This window comes from Esox lucius, chromosome 1 (assembly GCF_011004845.1).
Source record: "Esox lucius isolate fEsoLuc1 chromosome 1, fEsoLuc1.pri, whole genome shotgun sequence".
In the NCBI taxonomy this organism is placed as follows: domain Eukaryota; kingdom Metazoa; phylum Chordata; class Actinopteri; order Esociformes; family Esocidae; genus Esox; species Esox lucius.
This window is the reverse complement of record NC_047569.1, coordinates 28,972,347-28,999,086: the sequence shown is the minus strand read 5'-3', so window position 1 is coordinate 28,999,086 and position 26,740 is coordinate 28,972,347. Positions and strand designations below refer to the sequence as shown.

The window sequence follows — 26,740 nt, the reverse complement described above, 5'->3', positions numbered from 1 at the left end:
ACACACGAAGGGTTGGACACACTGTGTTCTGACACACGAAGGGTTGGACACACACTGTGTTCTGACACACGTAGGGTTGGACACACTGTGTTCTGACACACGAAGGGTTGGACACACTGTGTTCTGACACACGAAGGGTTGGACACACACTGTGTTCTGACACACGAAGGGTTGGACACACTGTGTTCTGACACATGAAGGGTTGGACACACTGTGTTCTGACACAAGAAGGGTTGGACACACACTGTTCTGACACACGAAGGGTTGGACACACACGGTGTTCTGACACACGTAGGGTTGGACACACTGTGTTCTGACACACGAAGGGTTGGACACACACTGTGTTCTGACACACGAAGGGTTGGACACACACTGTGTTCTGACACACGAAGGGTTGGACACACACTGTGTTCTGACACATGAAGGATTGGACACACACTGTGTTCTGACACACAAAGGGTTGAACACACTGAGAGAGAAAAAAGGGCCCGGTGATTGTAAAAGGAGGACAAGTTTATACTGTGGACACATGGGTACCTTCAGGCAGATACCTCAAGGCATTTATTTAGGCTAGCAGAGCAGAGTGGGCCATTCCTCGTTCTTATGGATACAGTTACCAATTTGCTTTTTTCAGTTCTAACGTGTCATCCATTTGGGAATTAACCTGTATCTGCTGCTGTTGTTGTTTTTGCTGTTCGGGTGGAGGTTATTGTTGTTGTTGACAGCTGAATATCTTACTTGAAACATGTATTTATATGAAAACCAGCAGCAACAAGCACGCTGATTATCTGGCCGCCATATGCAACACACAGACACACATAGACGCACACACACAAACGCACACGCACCTGTTCCTCTGCATATCTACAGACCCAGAGTCAGTGATATCATGTATTGTCATGAATTTTAAAATTGAGCTGAAATGATGTTGTGTGCAATTAAAGGGGGTGTCCATCTGCTGCATGCAGCTGTCCAGCTTTTACTGAGTGTTCAGATCCAGTACGGATCAGGAATGAACTTAACTCTGCTGTTCAGAGACACACACCAAAATCTGTCACCCTAATTGTCATACTCATTGTGAGTTACTAGTAGTTTGTGAATATATTTTATCTCATCTCATATCTAGCACATCACATCACTGTTGGAGGCTGTGTGAGGAGAATATATTATTTCTGATTAGTTTATTCCTATCCTGCTCCTGCGGTCTAGGTCTGTCTTCGTAGCTCCAAGCTGACCACCACAGTGTAGGTTCAAGCACTGCCGGTGATGCTAACTGAAGTGTGGCTGGGAGAAATTGCAAATTGGCCCGGCATCACCCAGGAAGCGAGGTGGATTGGTCAGCAGGAGTTTCCTGGTTTTATTGCGCTCTAGCGACTTCCTCTAGTGGGTTTTTTTTTTACCCACATGAGTACAGTTATTGTGTGACAGACTTTGTCAAATTTGTGATTTACAGTATTGTGGGCCTAAAATTTTTCTTGGACATTCACAACTTCTTAACATGACAAAATCGATGGTCCTCTTTGTAGATTGCCTGTTTGCTATTGTTTGCTACACGTTGCCTGTTCATCCAATACCCCACCCATGACATCACGGTCCACTCCTGCACCCAATTCTGAGGATCTGTCCCAAATGGAACTCTATTCCTTAATGTAGTGCACTACTTTTGTCCACAGACATATGGGCCTCCCCTCAGGCCTCTGTCAAAAGTAGTAAACTACACTAAAAAGGGAAGGCGCCAAGTGGGACGCAGCATAACATAAAACAGTGAATTTACACTAATGGAGATCGTTGAGGTCCTGATTACTGAGCTGATAAACCATGCTCTGATTCAAGGTGAACTTTATTAGCCTCACTGAACATTCCACATTTCCACTGTTTCCCGGCGAGTTGAAATGGGAGGCGCCGCCCCCGGATCAAATTAAACTTAAGTCTGCAGTCAAGTTCCAACATTGGCGTTGGTTAATTCACACTGATCACAACTGCATTATGGATGAGGGGCCTGCATATATTAAATGTCATTGGTTAATGGGATGTGAGCAGGATGGATACAGGGAGTAATTGAAATTACTTATACACTGGGCTTTTGTATCCATCACGGGGACCGCAATCACCACAACCCATATCTCGCATCTCATGTCCAGAAACAATCTTCATTAAAATACCTTCTGTAACTTTACATGACTGAACGATTTCCCATTTATTTGTTTAAAATAAAAATCAATCAATTGACAAAGGTTGCTCAACACAATATTTTTGCATATTCAATTCAATTTCAGATATCAATTACCTACAAAAAAATTGTAATTGTATTGGTATTGACCTATAAAAAGTAATGTGGGCGATTATCTGATGCACAAATGCATATCACTTAGTCAAGGATATTAATATTTTAAGACCACTTGGTACACGTTTCCCACTCATGGTGATGTTATTTGGCACACATGCTCAGGGACGTGCATCTTGCAAAACCATTCAATATCAGACACCATTGATTAGATTATCACTACACATGTGAACGATACAAAAGTTACACTGATTGGCCCTGGAGGATGGAGCATCTTTCATGGGGGACGATGCCTTTACTGTTGCCTTGTTTAATCTAAGCACATAAGGATGTATTCCTTATTGTTATAGCATGGATTAAAGGGGGGGGGGGGGGTGAACACACACACACATTATAATTTCAGTGTTTCATACTGATTAGGGTACAAATAGGGTTTCTTTCCCCAAAGGTAAGATAGCACTGCCACCAAGTGGAACAGCCGTCGAAGTGCAAAGAAGTCCCATGATTTAATGTGCGAGGATTTACACTAAACACATCACCTCAATTATACACTGTGTGAGTTATATTGTGACATGTGGAGATGTGTAATGTAGACAGAGTAATGTATGTTCACCTTAAGCATGTGTTTAGATCCTTTGTCTAGAGCTTGTTGAGTCAGCTACCATAATAACAGGCAATTATACAGCTGATACCAGGCACAAGAAGTACTGTAAAACAGCAACATGTATTTAATGAAAGTCAGTGGCGATATGTGTGATGTCATTTATCATTCATTTTATTCAGTGGCTGAGATCTGAATCGTATTGTCTTTATGTTTAAAACAATAGGCAGGAGAAAAGCAACAAAAGAATTAACAGGAGAATACTCTATATTTTCAATTAGAAATAATATTACACCGGCAACTAGGCTAATATAATGTGGGTGGAGTGGCAGAGTCAAAGCTGCAGATCTCACTCAACTACACCAGAAATGGTTGTTGGAGGATTCTTCACATTTAAACTGATGAGGAACCCTTAAGTCTTTCAAGGAAAAACTTAAAAGGGTATTTCAAAGAATCCTTTTAATTGTTCATAAAATAACCATTTGAAAAACCTATCCCCTCAAGAAATGTTATTTAAAAGGCAATTTTAAGGAACCATTAAAAAGGAGATTCAACCACATTTTCAATGTGAATAATCACTAAAAGATCCTCCGAAAACCTTTTATTTTTATTTTTAACAAGCAGTCAGCCATCTCCCAGCAGTCTCTGTTATAGCACAGAGTGGCTTAACTCTTTAGAACCCATAGCTGATATGTGAGGAAATGTCCTGAATCTTCAAATGTTCCATTATCTACAGCATTCCAGAATTATATTGGTGTCAACAAGGTTAACCACACAACACTGTACAATGTTAACCCCAAAATAATGCCATCTGAGGTTATGTTAACACTACAAGCACATTTGTTTTTATTTTAGCACAAAGGCGGTTCTTTCAATTCTTCAACTGTACAATGACTGTGTAAATTATTGTTCTTGTTCTTAATCTAAATCATTCTCGTTCTCGTTCTTAATCTAAATCATTGGTGAGTGTTTCTGTATCAATTCGAACCTTTACAAAATTGTCATCCCCAACCCGAAACACAACATTTAGCCAGTAGTGCTTTTATTGGTAGGACTTTTCTAAATGTAGGTTTTTCTGGAGGCATAAAAACAGGTTCTTATCAATAACATCAGAGGGTGGAGGGAGACCTGTATCAAGGATTTGCACCAGATACACAGATCTTCTGCAAAGATAGATCACCACATGGGCTTGCCTAAGATTATAACTTCTCTCATCTCATGTAATCCAAAATGTTTGTATTGTTTTTAATATAAAAAAACTAACAATATTTTACAAAGTACAAAAAATGGTGCCAGTACATGAAATAGCAACAATACAGACCTCTTTAAATCTTTACTGAGATCTTTATTAGAAAAAGTTGTTATCCTGAGTCAAATGCTTTATTTCGGATTATTATGTGTGTGGCTTTTGTGTTTTGATTTCTTCCCCAATAGCTAGTTCTTGTATTTAAAAATGTCTTGGTAGCTAGAGGGTTAAATCAATTACCATTACCAAGTATACTACAATAAACGTATCTATATCTGTAAGTTAATTGACATTACATTAGAATAAAATGTATGACGTGGTATAGATGTGCACAAGATGTATGATATATCTGCCAATGTTTGCTGATACACTTGAGATGATCATTTGCTGCTTTCCATTTCACAGCACAAGCCACACCAGCTTTTCCTGACCAACAGAAATATGGCATTTTAGAGTGCACTTTAGTATGCACACAAAACAACTTCGGGCAAATAAAGGTTGTGAAACACTTCCATTAGTGTGGATACATTATGGCCAATGTTTTTATATCACAGTACAAACGTTGTACATTTTCCCCCTATCAGCAAGCGCTTAGCTACAGCTGACAAACACTGTCATGTTCACACTAGTAATTCAGCTTAACTATCGGTATGACAGCAGTGACTTAATGGTAATTGCGATGAGTATTCTGCACACCGTGATGAGGTTCCACATTCACAGAGACTGGTGATACAGCTCGCTGAAGCTACCGGGCAGCAAAAATGTCTCTCCCATTTGTGTTTTTCTAGTGTGTCATGTGGGCTTTTTTTTGGTCGCGGCACATCGGAGTCCTCGCACACGCTTCTCATTAAGCTGCCGTTCATCAGTCTGTGGCAAGATCATAAGCGGTCAAGGCAGCCCGTTTCTTTCCCTCTGTGCCGTTACCATGGCAACTTCAGCCTCCCCCGGTATTGGGAAAGAAACGGCCCTTCAGTACACAGGCGTCCCGACGTCATCGGAAAGAGAAACAGTTCTCTGTGACAACAAGCGGGACTGCATTGGAAAGAAATGGCTCTTTTGAAATGCACGTCAGTGTGTGTTGGAAATAAACGTTTGGTGAAAAATACACAGTCAAATGTGAAAACGTGTGTAAAATTGGTGAAACGTAACACATAATTGGTAGAATTACGGACAGGGAATGTGTGTGACCGCTTAGAGAGTTAATAACAGATGTATTTATCCTTTGATTAAACCAGATTAGTCATGTTAAGTTTCACAGTTTTGTCGCCTACCGTGGCTAGACTCCTGAACCATCCAATTAAATGTTTGTGGATTCATTTCGGCATTCACCACAAGCTGCTTGTCCATGTACTCTGAACAGTTAGAGTATCTTGCTTCTGTAACAGATGTCCCTTGGAGACTCCACTCAGAACTCTTAATTTATTGAGTGGACTCCCAATTTGGCTTAATGTGTGAATAAAGGCTGTTACTGTAACCTAGCATGTGACTACCAAGGCTGGCTGGGCAGATGGGGTGACATAGTGGGTTTTGATGATTTCCACTCAGGCCATGCTGACACACAGCTAATATGATCATCTCAAGAAATGTATCACAACATATGTTTGGGTATCTGAGACCATTGGCCATTTGACCCATAAAATTAAAATTATTGCAATGTAATCTGCTCAAGGCGTGCATGCAAGCACATGCAAAACATACACACACACGCATACTGTTTCTGTTAGAGGACTTTTTGCAGGGCATAACAGTATTCTTATTCAAAAATGTATTTCCCCCAACTATAGGCACAATTCTAACTCATCATCCTGAAACATATTCAAAACACCCAACGTCAATTCGAACCCTTTACCTACAGTAACTCTTAAGCCTGAAATAGCCTTAAGACCAGAAACTATTCTCACTTTACATTGCTATTAGATTACTATGCTTGTGAGGACTTCTGATTCTTAGAAGTACACACAAACACACACATACCCACAAACACACACATACACACACACACACACACACCTTCACACTTCACTATATAAATGGGTAAAAATATGTTCTCCTAAAAAAGTTTAATCTAAATATTAACTGTAACCCCAAAAACCTTACTCCTGAATCTAGGCCTAAACCCAGAACCTTACACCAATTCTAAACCTAATCCCAATTGTAACTTTTTTTACATAAACATTTAAGCCCAAGGACAGCCAAGTAGAAATAGCAAGCTCCCCCATGTAAGGTACATGTTTGTAGTATTCTAGCACACCTTCTCACTATCCTGATCATTTGCTTGCTCGCTAACCCTATCCCGTAACTCCTAACCCTTAACATTTAACTCAATGATACAAATTACTTTTGTGTCACAAAACCTGTCCTTAAAATACATCATATACATGAGAACCCCAGCATAAAAATCCTGAAGAGCAAATAAATCAGTAGTAGAAGCTTCCTAAAAAGCCATACATATGGGAAGAAACCTTATTGAAAAAGTTAAAATGTTCATAGATGACCAGCAGGTTTAATAATAACTCCAGCAGTTGAGGTAGCAACAAATCAGCACCTCAGGAGGAAATGTCAGGTGACTTTCCGAAACCAAGCAGCCACAGGTTGAGACAGCTCATCTGCGAGGGAGGCAAGAGGCAAAGAAAGGGGGCAAGGGGCAGAGAGGGATAAGACAGGGGGTGATAGAGGGAGAGAAAGAGGGGGAGAGAGACAGAGATAGCAAGAGAGTGGTCTGGTATAAAGGGAAAGCGAGTGGGGTTGCAGTGTTGGCCAAACTAGCAAAAGGTGTCTGGTTATAATCCCGAAGACGACAAGCTGAAAAATCAGTAGTTGTCCTCTTGACCCTTACTGCTCCTGTAAACCGCTCTGGATAACATTTCAATTACTAGAATGTCAATTTTCATAGAGCGGTTCTCCCCAATCCTTGACCCTAGCACTCACAAAACCTAATTCAATTTAAAGGTCTGACTGTAAGTTAATTAGTTGGCTCATGTTACAGCAAAAACAAAAGTGCACACCCGTTTTGTGTGTCAGGAACAGGATTGGGAAACATTGCCATAGCTGCCAGAATGAAAACCAACATTGGACAAAAGTCACAAGCAACAATATCTAAAATATCACTTGGGGAAAAGAAAAGTCCCTAGACCAGAAAAATAACAAGAAATTAAACAGTGAAATTATCAAATGGTACGTGTAGCTGTGAGAGAGAGTCAGTTGTTTTTCTAAGTAAACAGCTCAGAAGTGGGTTTCAGTAGTCAGAACCAAAGTTTAAAAAAAAAACTTGAATTAAACCAGATCTGTGTTTTTGCTTTTCTCAGCCTTCCTTAAGTGTCTGTATTTGCGCCACTCCACATTTGAGCCTCTCATCAGCAGGCCTTTGAGTGGAGCATCAGTTAAGGCCCTTAAGGAAAAGACGTCAGGTCTGTTGAAAGCAGGAGCTGGTTTGAGCACTCATGTCGAACAGTGGAGGAAAAGGTACATGCCAATCAGAATGACAGCCTTTTAAACAAACTCAAAACATGCTTCAGGAAGCTTTTAGTTCCATAATGCACCTTTCTTTTACTGAAATGCTTCTTTGAAAGAATATTTTAACAAAAGTTCAAACAATTTCAACCAACTGTATTTCACAGTTTTTCTAATTAGGTAGGCAGACAATATAACACCTGCAGCAGGTGCCACTAACAACATTTCATTCAAATTGAGGGTTCTGTTTGTCTTTTGTAGCAACAGAACATTACAGTTTACATGAACACAACCTTTAGACTGCCAACTAACTGGTTGGAGCAAATAGTTTGGTTTCTAAGTTTCAGTACAGTTACTTGATAGTTCAGCAGCAAACAGCATAGTGGTAAGAGTTCATGGGGGGTGGGGTTGGTTGGTGAATGTTCTCTGATCAAAACACAATACTCAAGACAGTGGAAGGATAGTAAGAATGTCTGTTCTCATGCACACTGACACCCAACATGAGCTGGGGAAAACTGCCAACTGTCTCCGTTTGAATTTTATCCACCCTGGAATCCGTTCAGCCTTGGACAAGCTTGTTGGAGGGTTTTCTTTACTGTGGCTGCCTATTTGACAAGAACACCTGACAGTTACCTACTCATTTGGACTGACTTTAGGGCCTCTCTGCAGCCTGCAATATGTGACAGCCATGACTTTTAATTGTCACACATGTCAACCTTTTCAATGTCAAAGTCATGACTTTCAATTGTCAGTGTCACAGATTTAATTGGACTCTATTCAAGCATCCGTTTACATTGTGCCCATTTGCAGAAGAAAGTGTTGATGTTGATTGAGAAAGGAACTATACACAGCATTAGTATGTTGAATTGCTCCTTCAGCCCACTCACCTGTCTTTCCCCACCCTTTAAAAATCAAGCATTAAAATTACCTTTAAAAACAACTGTCAGCAGTTAGTCTCCTGTCTACCACCAGGTGTCTCTGTTCTCCTGAACAAAGTAATCCCTCTCTTGTATGAAGCCAGGCAATCAATGAATAACAAGCCTGAACAAAATTACACTGAATGTTCCTGCCCTGTATAATTATTAGGACCTTCTGTTGCATCCAGAACACCGGTGTAAATCACAAAGCAAGTCCAACCGAGGATGTCTCTAACCGTGTGTCTACATTGGACTAGTACCGTGTGGTTTTCCTAACGATGATTCTTTAATATTGTTGTGACTACTTAAGTTCAGAGAGACGCTACAGATTATCAAAGAGAAACGGTCATCGGTGGAGACCACATGAATGAGACTCAAGTGATGTCAAGCTTATTTTCGTCACCGGAAGGATTAACTCTCAAATTGCAACCATAGAGAAAACGCCTGGTCAATTCATTGGTGTTAAAATTGAAGACACTGCTTTGTTCAAACATGTCCATAAATTGCTCCATGAATGCATGAACAGCACACAGTGTATTTCCATGGTATTTTCCAGTATTACATCAGCATTGTCCTGTCATGGTATAGTATGTAGTGTTTATCAAAAATGAATAGCACATTCCCGGTTCTGTCAGGTTCTCCGTTTCCTGCCCATTGCAAATGATCATCCAACAATAGCAAGACAAGTCATTCTTTCAATAGAGCCTAATCTGTGTGCTCTGCATTGGGACATAGCAAATCTGATGAATAGCAGATAGCAGAATTAAACAGAGGGCTTATCGCCTCCATATGCTCAGTTTCTATGTTCCACAGTATTTTGTGGCTACTTATTTAATGGCACCCCTTGCTAACAGCAATGGGTTTCCAGTTGCCTATGAAAGAAGAGAGCATTATTTGCACCACAATATCGTAGCCTTTCAACACATTTTCCTGACATTCAATGTCATTACTGCAATCTTTACCAGTAATAGACATTTCTTTGCTTGAATATAGGAAACTTCAAGGAGCAATTGTAAAATGATATGTTGAACTAACTAGCCACCATTGGGAGTGAAACAAAATACAGTGTTCCTCAGATGGGTTGGATGTCCTTGACTGTACAGGGATGTGTAGATGATGCCACCTCCCCCAAACTATACGTCTGGGTAGATCTTCTGTGAATTGCTCTTTTGAAACCTTAACACAAATATATCTGTGAAGTAAGGTCTGTAGGTCATGAAGGACGGAAAGAAATACTGAATGTCATATTCATTTCCGTAGCTTTGTACATTCACAATTCATCTTTTAAAAGTGGTTATGTCGCAGTTCCAAGCTTGGGTTTATCACTTGGTACATTTTATCATAGGCACAAATATATAAAGAAAAACATACCCACTTCCATATCCCTCCAGAGATAACTTGGTAAAACCTGTGTCATGGTGGCAGTTTGGCACCAAGCAGAGTTGAAAGAAAGACGTTCTTATTTGAATACCAAACAAAAAGATAACTGGCTATCAGGTTGGCTTCATCTTGATGTCAACTGACCATATGTTAGGGTGATATAATGATGACTACATTGAATTGGATGGGAACGCTCATCAGCATAAGCTGTTGTGCCTGGGAGCTTCTGAAAAAAACATGTACAGAGAAGATGAGGTTTGTTCTCACTATGATCAAAGCACATCGGAGAAACAAAGTGAGAAATGAAAGAAGTTAAACTCTTACTGAGCTAACTGAAAAATACCCAGCTGCTCGCTGTATGATATGGTGGTTGAGCTTTCTTTGCAGCCAGTGGTTAGCCCCTGTTTAAATCCAAATCTTATTGATAGATTTCGGTAGCTTCCAGCATTTGTTTCATTGTGAGAAATTTATATTGGTGTGGAACAGCATGGGACCCATAGACATACTTGGTATCATATCAGATTATATCATAAAAGTGTTTTCTGCCACAGGAACAGAAAGTTTGTTAAATCATTTTAATAGTGTGGCTGTGGGCTTTCTTTGACAAACTAAATAGTCCAACTTATTTTGTTAATATTCAAATACTCCTAGAAGAGAGAGTGGAGTTGTTTCATGAGACTAAGGGATAATCCTGAAATAAGATATATTACTAAAGCTTTTCAAACGTACCAACCTACCTTGCATAATCTCAGACTAATGTTGCTCATTTTTTAAAGCAGCGTGTCGAGTATCATCCTTGCTTTGCAAGCACACTCAAGAATTGTTTTGTTGACATTGTGTAATTCATATTAAATGGGTGTGAACCTTTAATACTGTCCCTGTTGTAGCCGTTGATTTTGCCCTTGAGTGGCAACACTGGCGATGTGAAACCGTTATACATTTTTCACTGTCCAAAGAATAAGCTAAAAAGCCAAAGTTGCGGTGATATTAGGTCAGTAAGTAGGCGTTAAGGGTTTCAGGTTTTCCATGACCTTTCACCCCTCCCTGTATCTCCTCACAGAGAGTTCTAATATGCTGCCAGGTAAATTGACTGAGAGGATAATTTGCCTGCACTATTGACACATACTTTGCTGGCACTATTGACACATGCAGACATATGCGGGCTGCCTGCTCACTGCCTTCCCCCCTTGAAGGCAGACCAAATTAATTATGCAAATAGAGTTTAAAGGAGTTACATTAGAGGTGTGTGTGTGTGCAAATTATTAGATAAGATTCACCAAGAGTCATCACAATATATTGATGCTAATCTGCCGTGTTATTTCACTGTTTTTTTTTTTTACCATACATTACTTTGGCATTTGCTAAAAACACTAGCACCATCGCCACTGTATTTTGCTTTATGAACTTTCCTCGCCAAATCAGAAACACATTTCTACCATATTGCCTTTCATTTGCATCATCCTTTTAAATGGAACATTTACATAATAATGAAGTAATCTGCATAATTTTAATTACTTGATAAAAAGACACTGGATAGACCTAATGTCTTTCTTTCAGAGTGGATGGTCCCATTTCAGGCACTAATGTTAGTTTTTCCTAGGAAAAGTTTCCATTAACTAATGCAGTAGATTGCGACTGTACGCGTCAAAATAACCACTTTGCCATATTCCTGGTGTCATATAACGTCAGTCACGGCATCACAGAGGCCTTTTGCGAGAAATAGACCAGAGAAATCAGCCGAGTGCCTGTCTGTCTGCATCTAACACCTGATGGTCACACGTACTCCTCGAGGCGCGGTGGTGGGTACGGGCGCTGTTGACGACTGTCGTCTTAGCGTGCTGCTTTCTGGACAGCCAGTAAACGGATCTGCTGCTGCAGGCAGTGATACACACTGTTTATCTTGTCCTTCCCTGGCCATATCCTTGCTTTCAAGTCCTAAGCATGAACACGCACAATTTGCAGAGGGCTGGACTTGTGTTGAAATTAGACGCGGCTAGCGTTCTTGGTACCACTTCAGATGAGTGAGCTGAAGCCATGCATTTCTTAACAGACGTTTCTGATGTGTACTGGTTGTGGTGTGTGTTCAGAGTTTTTTCATTTTTGGAATTTAGAAATATCTTTTATCCCGAGTCACTTACAGTAGTGAGTGAAGACATTCTTATTTTTTCATACTGGTTCCCCCTGTGGGAATTGAAACCACAAGCCTGGTGTTGCAAGCGTCACGCCACATCAACTGGGACACAATCTAAAAGAGCAAAAGGATACTTTCTGTGGGGCATTTCTGAACAATATGTGAGGGAGTTCACGCCAAGGTATGTGAAGTTCTAGCTAGAAAAATAAGGTGACCGTGGCTGTGGCATTTCAAAGCTTTCATCACACTTGGAAACCGATTAATTTTAATGTTGTGGGAGACTATTTGTGGTGAAGTTGTAGAACTGGGACACCATTATAGAAGAAAATCTAAATATTAATACATTTTCACAGAATCACAACATGCCTCAAGAGCAAAAGAAAACGGCAAGCGATGTACGTATCACAACAGGCCAGCCGATACAGGAAGAGTATTTGAACGGGGCATCCTCCAAAGACGAGAGGTCATGGCTTTCGTGGCGTGAGCCTATCAGAGGACGGTGGATGATGACGGTTGAGTCGACTGATGATGTGGTAGAAGGCATCTTACAGCCCGTTGTAGCCTGTCGTTATAGAGCCACTGTACTTTTCCTCTTGCATTCTGTGTGGCACCCACGTGTGTGATTCCTGAGCAGCTTTGGGCACCGGAAAGCTCACAACACGCATTCCAGAATAGGACCCAAAACCTCACTACAAGCTCTCTGCCTCAGCACAGATGTATCTCTATCCTAGTCCTCTCCTAGTCTTCTCATGCTTCAGGCAACTGCTCAGATAATAATACGATGATACAAAAGATCAGGAACAGGCACTGAAGTTGAACATGAAAGCCAGTACTGTGTTCAGATGCCTGTTACAAAGAAAACACATTAGCCAGGTAACAACCTATAGCGAGCATAAAAACCCCAGAATGCATCAAAACACCAGATTTCTTTAATAAAATTCTATATTAACAAAAACCAAAACAGTTGAATTGAAAAATACAACTGCAACAACTTAAATTATTGTTTTTATGTACAGGAGATCTGGGCTTTGGCTGCTACACAGGAGCCATGGCAACTATATTGAGGTTCCACATGGCTGCTCTGGTCAATCCTCTTGTCCTAGGAGAGAGACGAACCTGGGCATTCTCAGAGCCGTGTATTGAATGTTCAGCCAAAGCAATTCCGGCATTATTATGCATTTGGGTCTTTCTGTTAACTAGGTTAACAGTGAGCATTTGCTCTTTGGAGCTGTTACAAATTCATTAATGATCATTTGTCATTTACTTCCACATTACGATATAAAAGGTGAATTAATGCTTTATATACAATCAATATAAGTCATAGGCTAAATAAACATCTAGATTTAAATATTTTCTCATGCTTAGACTTTTAATTTGACAAAAATCGTGACATACAACATATCCTTCATTTCTTTGCACTGAATTATAAAATACAAACACACTCAATCTGTGTTCAAATGAAACCTCTAATTAGACTGCCATAAATCATTGATGCCTTTTTTTTTTTACATTGCAGAATGTGTTAGATATGCCTTTTTTTGCAAAAATCAATCATGTTAAGCAACACACAGTTTGATCGACTGCACCAGTCAAAAGTTTGGACACTTTCCAATCCAAGTGAAGTTTGCCGGGGTCTCTATAGTGGTATCATGTCCCTTCTCTGGAGTCCAGAACCATCAGAATGATACAGCTTGCCTGCATGCAACAGAGGCTTTAGGACAGAATGTGAAAAACTGAATTTCTGAACCCTGTGCTGAGCGCTTCGGAAAGGCAGTGCTGGTTGCCAACTGGACAGGCTCTTTTCTTCCAAAATAACATTGCAATGTTTTCTACAAAATAACATCTTTCTTCGTCAGATAACATTAAAGCTGGTGGTATTTTCCATAGCCTAAACAATTATGACATGGATCAAATACAGTCGCAGAGCCTGTTATTGTTCTGGCAACGATACTTCTCTAAATATATAAATGCTTGACTGCGAAAATGATTGTCGACCAAGAGCCTTACAGTTGACCAGCAAACATAAGGGTGAGCCCTAATGTATGTTAGTTGTATTGTATCATGTTGTGTTTGAATTCATGTTTGGATCCCAAGAAGAGTACTTCAGCAGTAGGTAATTGGGATCCTACTAAAATACCAGAAAATATAAACAAATATATATATATATATATATATTTGTATGAGTTCAATCTCCCCACAGAGTTGATGCTGTTTGTTAGGGGACTTCATTGACTTTCTCTTCTGACTTACCTGCAAAAACTTTTCAATTGAGGTACATGCATGAAAGGTTTCCTGTGTGAAAAAAAGGAAAGCAGAGAAAAATAATGACATTTATGAAAAAGAAGAAAACAGAACAGGATGTGACGCTGGTCAACTGAGATATGCCATGCATAACAGGTTTCCTAACAAACAAACAAACACCAGAAAACTGAAAAATTGTAAAAATATAACCTTATATAAAATGGAACAGAATCAGATAGTGGTCCACCGAGGCGCCATGCATGACCTGTTTTCTCTGTGTAAATAAAAATAAAATATAATAGTACCTGTATCTAGTTCACCTGTGTTATAAATGTATTCCACTACTTAAAAAAAGATATATCTGTTCTTGATTCCCTATATTACTCTTTAGTCGCTAAAATTTCTTTTTATAAAATGTGTATGTACATTACAAATGGAAATGGAAAACAAACTTTTTGGAACCCAGACCCATTAACTAGACAGAGTGGAATAGCCCCACCCTAAACATCACTGTAGTATATAAACCAAGGGTACGAGGGCCGGAGCCTGCTGGTTTTCTGATCTGCCTCATCATTAATTTCACCCACCTGGTGTCCCAGGTCTAAATAAGTCCCCGATTTGGGAGAACGATGGAGTGCTAACCAGCCAGCAGTCCCTCTTTCACACTGCTTACAGTCTGGATGTTTATAATGTTTGTAGACCTGACATAAGGGAATGCGTGGGAGTAGCTATCTTTGTCTACAGTATTCTCTCTGTTTCAATGTTAAAATCCATTTCCACTCCCAAACAACTTGAATTGCTGGCATAAAGCTTTGGCCTGGGTAAGAAATTATCTCCAACTGAGATATTGTTGTTTGTTTATTTTGATCCTCATTAGCTTTTGCCTTAGCAGCAGTTTCTCTTCACAGAAAACACAAGACATTACAAATAACCAAACTATTACACAGATAAACAAGAGCAGTCACACATGTAAATACAACATAATGCAACTAAATACAATGTAGATTGTGTGTGTGTGTGTGTGTGTGGGTCTTTGCGCACTGAAGTATTAGAGTTTAGTTTCCAAAACCTACATTGAACTCACTCTATCCAATACAATGCTCTTAGTTTTAGATTTAGGATAAGTGTGTTTTTCATTCTCCGTGTGTTAAGGGTCTCAGAGACAATCCTGATTTTGGGTGCTGACGTGTACAGTCTGTAATCATCATACATACATGGTCTAATAAGACAAGTGGCAAATAGTTTGTAAAAATAGAAGAATGCGACAGAAAAAGGCATTGGCCCCGAGGGACTCACTGTTGTACCTTTCTGACATAGATTAGCTTCCATTTAAGATCACACTCTGAATTTAATGGGATGAGTGTCTCCTCACCATGGCAGGTAATGTAAACCCATAGCCAACATGTTATTATTAGCAATTTATGATCAATAAAATTGAACACTGCCCTGAAGTCCTTTATCTATTTCATTCAGCCAAACATCAATCAGTTCAGTTGGTGCAAAATAAGTTGAGTGCCCGTCTCAGTTAATTATCTGATATTAATTTTACCTGGTTCTCAGAAAACAGCATTGTGGGTCCAACACAACTTTCCCCACTGGTTTAACAATAACTTGGCTACAAACTAACTGGATTGTTGTTGGAGGCAGAAAAGGGTGCTTCACCATTTGTAGGCAGTGAAATTACTTTATCTTCCCTGCGTGTGGAAACACTCACTCTTATTGGCTTTCCTAAAATGTATGACAAATAAAGTAAAGTCTGTAATGATTTTCCATAGGCTACTGTATTGGCCTATAGAAAATACTCTAATAAAGTTTGATATTATCTATATAAGGTGGCTTATTATTAATGCACAACAAAATTCCGCACATTTCCTAGTTCACTTTCAATTCTGATATTTTACCTACTTTACAAGTAAATTAGGAGCCTGTTTTTCATCTTCTGAAAACCTGTCTGTGGTAGAGTAACTAATCAAATTGTTTCCTTCATTTACAACTTCAGAAGCGTTACTAAGGGGTGACTTCAATTGATGAATCCCCTGTGTTTTGCTGCTGAATTATCTGAAGTTAGACAGAAAATAAATGTTGCATGGTATAAGGACAGAAGCACTGACTAAGGCCCTGATAATCAGCCATTTAAGGACCCAAACAAGTTAAAGCACAAATAATGAATGTAAAATTAGACTACTATGACAAAACCCTGTATGAATAGAATGGGAAGTTATCAGAAGTGCCCATATACAGATATTATAACTGATTCATGTTTTCTGCACCACTGTAGGGCAATATAACTGCCAACACAACATTGTACAGGCAATTTAGCCCTATTTCCAGCTGCAATGCGTTCTCCTCCAGGTGCAGTTTTCAGCTCACCCCACAGGTTATGGATGTGATTCCTGTGCGCTTTTTGGAAACCTGGTTAAGACACTGTATTGTCCTTGGGTCAACTACTGGACTCTAATAGAACCCCAACGTCCTGATTTCATGATGACACTTTTAAGGTACCCCAGTACAAGGAACAGTAATGCAAACCAACATAATCAAATCTCCCCCATTGTAACAAATGTCAAAAGAAATCACAGTGCATTGTCATACATCAGTGTGTCATCTGTGTTGTAGAACAATGTTTTTTTTCCCCCCCGTTTACATAATCAACCATTTAACTTGCAGATTTCATAAACGGATTTCACCTCCTCTAAAAGGGACCTCACCTTGTCTCAGACAGATCACAACCAATCACAATCACAATCAAAATGAGGTTCTGGTGTGCAGTAGTTCATTGGTGGCGGAAGCACTGCTCGGTCTGTTTGAATAGGATGGATGGGTTGTCGCTGCTATTTTGCCTTCTTGACCTGTGATACGTTTGCAAGATGGGAGCTGGAAGGATATTTTATGTAAATATGATGTAGCGTTCAAAAATAATGATACATTCGGTTTTCCCAGATTTGGGAAAGCCACAGTGTGTTGAATTAGTTTTCCGTCTGTTCTGAAAAGCGATTGTGCCAAAACGAGCATTGTATTAACGGTTATGTGCTACGTGAAACAAAACAAATGTGTTCGTAAACAATGCACTACCTCAACATCTGTAAACAGCATGGCGCGGTTTCAAAAACAGCTGAACCACAGTGATGACCTCATTGGATTTCACTAGCTAGCAACAAGCCCAATTTACGGATATTTATCAAAACGTTTCGAGAATGTGCTGTCCCCTATTGCAGTGGCTCCCAACCTTTTTCAGTTACTGTACCCCCAAAAATAATTTGCACTGCTTGGAGTACCCCTGAAGTACCCCCTCATATTAATTTCACTAGTAAGTCTATGGTGACAGGCCGTAATTCCGGAATGTTATCAGAGGACCCCTATGTTTTTTCGAAACACTATTCAGGGAAAATCAGTTACATGGCCGTTCCCAACAGTAACAAATTCAGTAAATGCTAATGCTCCGTAGTAGTAATAGTTTCAGTACCACCCCATACTACAATCACAGAATGGGATTTACGACACAATTATCCAAAAAGCTATTATGCCTACTTACAGAATTGAGAGTTGTCCATTCGGTCCCTCTGGCCTCTGCCTCTTCTTCCAGTTTACTTTGGGGACGTGGAAGGTTTCCAAAACTGCCCAGTTGATAAGAGCTTGAAAGTCAGTGCCATCTGTTGCCCACGCTAGAGCCGATTCAGCCTCATCTACAGACACATCAAGTTTCTCAATGGCATTAGGTAGCAATAAATCCCACTCCTAGCGTGAGCTAGTCTTGTAAACAAAGCCGGTTGCTGGATTAAGCCTACTCGCAGACAGATTCGCATCTGTTTCACAGCAACAAATACAACTTTTGGGCATTTTTCTTTGGGCTAATTGTCTATACTAGCTAAAGTGAGCTACAGTTTTGTAAACAAAGCCGGTTGCTGGATACAGCCTCCTCACAGAAAGATTCATTCGCGCGGCAGCTGCTATTACATTTTCCAGAAATAATTTACAGCGAGATATATATATATACAGTATAAAACTTTTCCTTTAAGTCAAAATCTCTTCTAAGCTTGTGAAAGGGATCACTAATTTGATATTGGGACCAGTGTTTTTTTTTTTTTTTTTACAATGATATTATAGTAATTGCAATGTCAGTACTGTGAAATCCTGTTTAAATCCTATGCTAATTGTGCTCTGTATCTCATTCCACTGCAACTTATGTACATTTTTCTAACTTGCATTCAGACTTTCAATCATGACAGAAATCATTATTAGATTTTTCATTTGTGCTAAATCCAACAAAATAAAATAAGACTCATCATTATATCTTGGATGAACAGGTGGGATGGGCTGCAATGATACAATTATTTTCCTGTAAATTTACAAAGGGCTCTTGCAGTGATTCCAGCATATCTGAATCCGCTTTTCAAGGTTAAGACAAAATAATACAGTAAGAGCACAATGGATTGGATAGTACTAGATATAACAAAGGTCATTTCTGATGTAGGTGTGGTGGAAATTACTCTAATATTGCTGATGTTTTGGTGGTGTGCATTTGATTATTTTCTGCTAAACGTTTATTAGGTATGCAGGGTGAATCTTCAAAAAAAATGCCTTCTTAATTAATATATTTTCTGTTGCTAAACAAAGTTCAGTAACTACAAAATTATGTATAACATGGGGATATAGAATATAGAAAAAGACCTGGCAAAACATTGAGTGTCCATGTTTCATGTGACATTCTACAAAACATTTAGATGTATTTTTTATTCATTCAGTCATCTTTCTTTAATAAATATATTAAATAACTATCAAGATTGTTTGTTGTTTCTTTACTCAGGTTCCCTTTTATCTATAATTAAATTTTGATTGAAGACATTTTGGTTGAATAACATTCAGTTCCAAAAATGCCAAACATCTGACAGGGGGAGAATATTTTTCCCTGGCATTGTACATTGTTTAAGGTAGCATAAGAATTAACAAATGGGGGGAAATAATGAGGACCACTAGAACACCAAATTGAAACATTACAAACATTGAAAATAATGTTTTACATAACGAGTGAAACCAGGAAAATCAAATGAAAGCGTACTCCTTTGGCAAGAATGAGGCATGATGGGATAGGGAGCCATGTAGTCTTTGACATTCCATGGAGAATGTTTAAACATTGCTATGTAACATCATTTCTAGAATTAGAACAATATGTAGAAAGAAACATGTGCAAATTTGGCATCAAAGCATGTCTTTAGGTATAGTGTGGCTACAGAGCTCTTGTTTTCCACTGGTTATTCATTGACCTCAGTAAAAAGGCTTGGCTCGGAGGTTAGGTGGTGATCTGGCCAACCTTAGAACTAATTTAAGAGTGGCCCGGTGCAGCAGTGTTTGCTATATACTATATGTGTTTTAGATGTGTCTTGCTGTATTCCACCAGGTTGACTTATTCAATTTATTTTTTTTGTTGTTGAAAGAAGCAAAAGTGAAGGCCCCGATAGGATTGACCTCTTCAGCCTCTCTTCTGTTCTGAGCTGGAGCTGTTGGCAAACAACGGTGGCTGATTGAAGTCAGAGAGCAAGGCTCTCTTTCAGTCCTGGGCTCTGTGTTCACAGGTAAACCCAGGAGGGAGTAGCACGCGCAAACACACACACATAGAGAGAGAGAGTGGCTAGAGTAGAGAAAGGCGGTGTCAGAGGGGCACGGGTGGGTGTTTGGTTGTTGCCGTGGCAACCACTGTTGCGGACTCCACTAACATCCTTCTCCGTTCTGGCGCATCATCTTGCCTGTGTCTTTCTCAGAGCCGGATGGGAGAGGGGGGATGACCCGGCGCGACCTCAGCGCGCCACGTTCAATCTCTGTCAGGTGCCATTCAAGCTCCTCAGGGCCACGAAAAAAGCTTCCCCGCTTCTCAGAGGCAGGACAATCTCTTTTCTTCCTATCTGGAGTCAATCTCGTTTTCTCTTTCCCTTCCTCTACCCTGATGTCATTCTGAATTTCTCTCCGTCTGATGGGGGAGAAATAATCATACCGAGTTGGCTTGACATGGAGAAGTAGATGGCACTTTGATCTGGGATGTTACAGGATGAGACGGCCTCTGGGTACATAAGGGGCTTTATGCGGGGGGGGGGGGGGGGGGGGGGGTCAACCCCTCGTATGATCACATGGAATGGTTCTTCCTGTGTGAGATGTCATCGATATGGCTATACAGAGGAAGTGAAGGATACAAACAAGAGCCACACGTCACCCGTCGACGCAGAACACAGGGCTGTTGCTTTCCTGCACTCCCGCTGAATTACTGCCCTTCCGCCGTCGCCGACAGCTGTGCGAAATAGGACGCTGAGATCATTTAAAATAATGAATGAGTAATTATAAAGACACTGTATTAAATCAAGCTCACTTAAGTGAATTAACACAGGAAAACCATAAATTAAATCCTAACAAATTTAACGAGTTATCCGCAGTGAGAGAATACTGAGACAAGTGTCTGTTTGGCTGTTAATCTTATGAGTCAACCCTATTCATAATATAATCTTTCTTTTATGTAACGCTGTAGCCTGTTTTATATAACATGGCAGCTGTGTTTAGACGTGAATTGGGGATTTGTACAGATGTTGCTAATTCCAGGTGCTGGGGAATAAGTCCCCGTTCCCTCAATATCGGAGCTTTGGACACATGGACTCATTATAGCCGTGCAAATGCCTTTGGGTGTACATAAACCAGGGATCGAGGCCAAGGTTTTAACAAGCTCCGACACTTCTCCTCAAATTATGTCAATCATCTAATTAACTTAGTCTCTGTGGAGTTTTTTAACCGAGAGCTTGACATGGTTAGGAACTGAGGTGTTATCAGATTTGAAGAAAGCATAGGCTAAGCAGGGTTAGCAGCTCTGTCTAAATACACAGCTGTTGGAGTGAAGTATTAAATTTATATATTGTAATCTGTGAAATGTTATTGACCAATGTATCCTATACAGCAGTGTCTCCCAACCTTTTTCAGTTACTGTACCCCCAAAATGTTTTTGCACTGCTTTCAGTACCCCTGAAGTACCCCCTCATGTTAATTTCACTAGTAAGTCTATGGTGTTATGAGTGTTTTCAAGTACCCCCTGTGGAGAGGCCAAGTACCCCCAGGGGTAGTACCCCTGGTTGGGAACCACTGCTATACAGTACCAGTCAAAAGTTTGGACCCACCCATTCACTTGAATGAATAGCTGTTACCTTTCTTTTGCCCATTTCCTACCTAAAGGCAGAGAAGATAACAACTCCTTCAAATATCAACGTGACATTCCATTCATTCCATTCCAGTCATTAAAATATGCCTTGTAAACGTCAACCAACTAACCACCACCGCACTGACTGTACACCAATATGATGCTTTTTATAGTCAGAAGGAGGTTACTTATCCCATGGCGTTATCCAAGTCATGGATTTGTTGGTTCCGCTCCATTTATTCCATTCTAACTATTTCAATTAGTACAATTTCCACTGACAGACAGACACCTCTGGCTGCTTGCTCCTTAGATGACTGGATTAGCATCAGTTGCACGTCCTTCATCTTCTTGCTCATCAGGGGAAATAAGCGCCCAGTACACAGGGTCAGAAGTTAGTACATGGGGTCAGAGATGAGCACTGGACATCCATTCTTCCATTTTGTTGATTTTCCAATCTGAAATATTAATGGTAAGTTCACGTCCACGCATTTATATGTACAGTATTCAAATGCATGACCATTAGTCCATTAGAGATGTTGGAATAGGAATTCCAATTAGTTCAAGTTAGCAACCTTGTTATTTTTCATCATGGTAGTTGATGTGAATACTGTCTAATGGATGAACTCTGTCAAATTGATGACCTGGTAAAGTAGGGAGTGCTACTTTCTATGTAATAATTATTATCACATTAATTAGAAAAAAAATGTAAAACAATTTAATAGTTAAACATAAATGCGGATGCCGATTAACCCTTTGGACCTTTTACTGACAAATCACCTCACAGAGTCTGCAATGTATGGTAACCTGTTTAGAACTCCCGCCATCTTTAATTACATTTTTTATTAAAGCATGAAACTTGTTACTCTTGTAGCTGGGGGCTTTGAAAAAATACAGCTGTCCATTCCATAATATTCAGGCAATGTGCCGAACCAGACATGATGGCTCGAAATGATGAACAACTGTATACGTATTTGTTTTGATGGTCAAGGATACAGCTGTACCTTGCACAAAAGTGAAAAAACTCTATTTGAAAGCCACGATGGACAATTTACTTTTCAGTCATATCCAAACAATGAATTATTTTTGTTGGTAATATCGACATGCCAGTGTAACACAAAGATGTGTAGCACAAAAACTCCTCAGCCTTAAAGGGGCCATGCATAAGATTATTACTGGACTACTTGCATAAGTAGCAAAAATGACATCAGCAGTTAATGTTTCAACTTAATGTTTAAAATATTGTTTTGTACAAAAATGTGCCAGAGAGTCTGAGATATTCCCCAAGTAAACTTTCTCGCCAGTCCATCTATCAGTTTGCATTGACTTGTAATCTCCTCATACTCTCTTTAGACACTCACAGTACTATCCTTCCCACCTTAAACCACCCTGGACTAGTTTATACCATTGTTTGTGTAGCTAAGCGGAGGAGATAAGGCAGAGAATAATAACCTGTGATAATTGTTTTATGGGTCTGTTGTTAGTTTTTCCCTGCACCTACAATACCTATTAATTCAGAATAGTACAGGAAAGGTTTGTTATGTAGTTTATTTTATCACAAATGTCCTTGTAGTGTGACATGAACAAAATCAGTTATGAAGTTTTCATCTGGTTGTCAAACAGTCCTATTGGATTCCCATATGCTTTTTTATCCACCCATACTTCCAAACATCCAAATGGGGCACCATACACACGCAGTCTGCTGAACGGAAAGAGACATTATAAAATATACTTCTACTCCTGGTTAGCAGAGCGAACAGCCACAAGGTGTCTGGTTAGGTACATAGTATTCGTTGATGTCCTTTATTCACAATAGAACCACTCCTTTACATTGGTTGACTTGAGAGTGTAGGTGTTTGTACGTGTGTGTGTGTGATTCTAGGAATAAATAGAACACTCAATTAGGACATGCAATACCACAAATCTCACAAAGGGCTAATAGGCATGATAACAGTAATACTCATTATCCTTACTACTTGTATCCATGTGACAAGGTATGTAACTGTTCGCACCCAAGTACTCCATGGGAATTGGTGGTAAATAACTTCCATTATTGGTTTATGTAAGAATGTTTGGTTCCCTGATTTGCATTTCATCCTATTAAGTGTGTTTGCTACTGATTAACAACTGCGTCACACGTTAGTAGGCGCCATGGAATGTCTCTATAACCTATTGGAAAGATTAGCTTAACTTATTCTTGTTCTCAATATTATCAACAAACAGTATTGAGTTGCTACACCAGTCAACATAAAGTATACAGATATATCTACATTATATAAGAACGTTGACTTAATCAACTACTTCCTAAGAATTAGCAAGCATTTGTAGCAGTAATGCTGCACAGTTACAGACGGCGTCATAGTTGTCTGTACCTCCAAACATGCTACATACAATATCCAGCTTCTTAGTAAATAATTAACTTACTGGTATATGAATGCACACTTTATACTTCCACTTAATATGTCAAGCAAAGTCCTTTTCATTCGATCTGAGGTAACATACTCGCTACATATTTCTCACTGTCCACCTCAACTATTTTTCCGCACTTAGAATTGCGCATACTAACTCACTAGGGGGCATCAAAACAGTCCATGTCTGTATTAGAAAGGGGAAACTTTTCCACAGACATGTAACCGAAAACCAAATGTGACATCATTCTGCCAATACTATTAGGCTCGCTACATTTGTAGCATTCCGTGTATTGACGTGTCCAGTCTACCACTGTTTTTACTGTCCTTGTCGAACCACAATGACTATGATGTAATTTAAAGTATTTTAATGTATTTACATTTTGATGGAATTACTGTAACAGATGTAACAGGTATTTGAACAAATATTGGCCATGTATGAATACAAGCAGTAGTCTTTTCTTAAGTTTAGTTCACAGCTGGGATACTGGATTGTGGCTAACTTATATGAAGATGAATATTTTTGTTTTTTTGTTGAAATAGTAGTTAATTAACATTTTATTTGTCTTTTCTATTACAACCATATATTTCATCATGGGATCCAATGGTTTGTGCAAGAGGTTTGACGGCTAGAGTGAAAAGCTGTGGCTACAACAGGCAGCCTTGTCCTGTTCCCTTATGAAGGTCAAATAGGGGGATCAGTGGCTGATTGGTGAGTATTCTCGCACAGGGGCTGTTGTATAATAACTCTATGAGTCCTGTAATTGTTAATCAACCAATTCATTTTAATTTGATCCTGAAAAGTAGTTCATACATTGATTGAGCAGATGTAATGGAGAAGGTTTGTACTTACTCATCAAGTAATTACAGAACACAGTCTCCAGATTTTTCTCTCAGTATCTGGTATAGTCTCTCTCTCTCTCTCTATCTCCCTCTCTCTCTTTCTCTCTATATATATATATATATATATACATATATATAGACCTTAACATAGACACACACACACACATGTTACAGTAAACCAGAGCTGGTTGTCCACTATTTACTGATTTCTCAGTCAGGCTGTGTTTGATGTCTAAAGTCTGCTAAACACTTCACACCAAACCAAGCCAGTGTCATTTTAGTTGTGTGAAAAAAAACCTCAAGAAGTATCTCACACTACGTGTGAAAAGGGTCAGGACATCTTTTGCATAGTGGGCACGATATGTAGAGGCCCTAACACTCAGCCAGTGTCTTCCAGAAAGAGTCAGTGTTGCCTGTGTGTCAGAAATGTGTATTTCCTCCACTCTCCACTCTCTGTCAGTCCCTCCACTCTCTGTCAGTCCTTCTACTCCGGAGTTGATGCTTTCCCAATAGCATTTGAAGTAGCCAACCTTAAATTACCATCCTGCCTTGCCAACAGCCAGATAAATCCCACCGATCATCTTCCAAAAGACAGTCTTTAACACTCTGATAATCCCCTGAGTTTGCTGAAATGGGAGAGTGGTCTGCGATTGTCCCTTGAACGGCCGCCTATTATTGAATGAAATGGCACAAATGTGGCTGTAGGGGGGGATTAATGCCATTTCTTATCACCTTCTCTCTCTGTCTGCTCTCGTCTGTTTTTGGTCGCTATTGTCTTTATTGAAGGAGCTTAAGAGTGATATTCCTTATTTCAGTTGTCTACTGTAGCCGGCCACCCAGCTGAATGTCATGAAATGCAGAGCTGTCAGTTCTGATCAACCTGACATCAATCCCTCTCTGTTTTCAAATAAAAAATGTAAGAAAATCATTTATTTCCATTTTGTTTCAGCTGATTAAGATTGAAAGAGGGATTTCTGTGATTTTTAGATAGGGGCAATCAATACAGATCCATAGTCCTTGCAGAGGGGTATAAAATGAGAAAGATACGCACAAAAAGATAAGCACAATTATTTCAATGTATTAACCCTAAATTTGAAATTGTCAAAATGAGTTTATTTAAATTTGATTAACATTTTGCCCAGTTTTTGATTAATTAGGTCCTAAACCATACTAATTGTGCATAATTTGTTAGGTGTCTGTGCTCGTTTTAGGTTAAATAGGTGTAATAACTACAGCCAATATTTGTGAGAATTTTATTTCAAATTAGATTGCTTTAATTGCAGCCAAGGGTGTATTCATTAGGAATTACCCAGAACCAAACCTCAAACAAGTAGGGACTTACATTAATCTGTCTAATGGAAACACTAGTTATTTGTTGCCTTTCAAAAGTAACACATAATGAGATTGCAATATGCATAGACCTACTTATGTATGATTACATTTCATTGCGAAATAAAAATACATAATTTATTTGTTATTGTCAACTTCCCTTATGTAATCTACAGTGTACATAAAAAGTATACACCCCTGTTAAAATGCCAGGTTCTTGTGAAGTAAAAGAATGAGACAAAGATAAATCATGACAGAACTTTTTCCACCTTGAATGTGACCCATAACATGAACAATGCAATTGAAAAACAAACTGAAATCTTTGAGGAAAAAAAAAGAAAACAATTACAATAACTTGTTTGCATAAGTGTGCACACCCTTAAACTAATACATTGTTGAAGCACCTTTTGATTTTATTACAGCACTCAGTCTTTTTGGGTAGGAGTCTATTAGCATGGCACATCTTGACGTGGCAATATTTGCCCACTCTTCTTTGCAAAAGCACTCCAAATCTGTCAGATTGCGAGGACATCTCCTGTGCACTGCCCTTTTCAGATCACCCCACAGATGTTCAATTGGATTCAGGTCTGGGCTCTGGCTGGGCCATTCCAAAACATTAATCTTCTGGAGAAGCCATGCTTTTGTGGATTTGGATGTGTGCTTTGGGTTGTTGTCGTGCTGAAAGGTGAACTTCATCTTCAGCTCTCTGAAAGTTTTGTGCCAAAATTATTATTTGGAACTGTTC

At 39.4% G+C, this 26,740-nt stretch overlaps 1 protein-coding gene and 1 long non-coding RNA gene across 2 annotated transcripts in view; one reads left to right on the top strand and one right to left on the bottom strand.

The window, feature by feature from the left end:
* lsamp (limbic system associated membrane protein) overlaps positions 1 to 26,740 on the top strand; it is a 474,291-nt gene that overhangs the window by 236,982 nt on the left and 210,569 nt on the right. The gene's annotated exons all lie outside the window — the stretch shown is intronic.
* On the bottom strand, positions 13,029 to 18,078 carry LOC109616325. The gene is made up of 3 exons (XR_002197435.2): positions 17,783 to 18,078; positions 14,260 to 14,301; positions 13,029 to 13,720 (listed from the first exon to the last, which is right to left on the bottom strand). It is a non-coding gene; the product is annotated as an uncharacterized LOC109616325 (long non-coding RNA).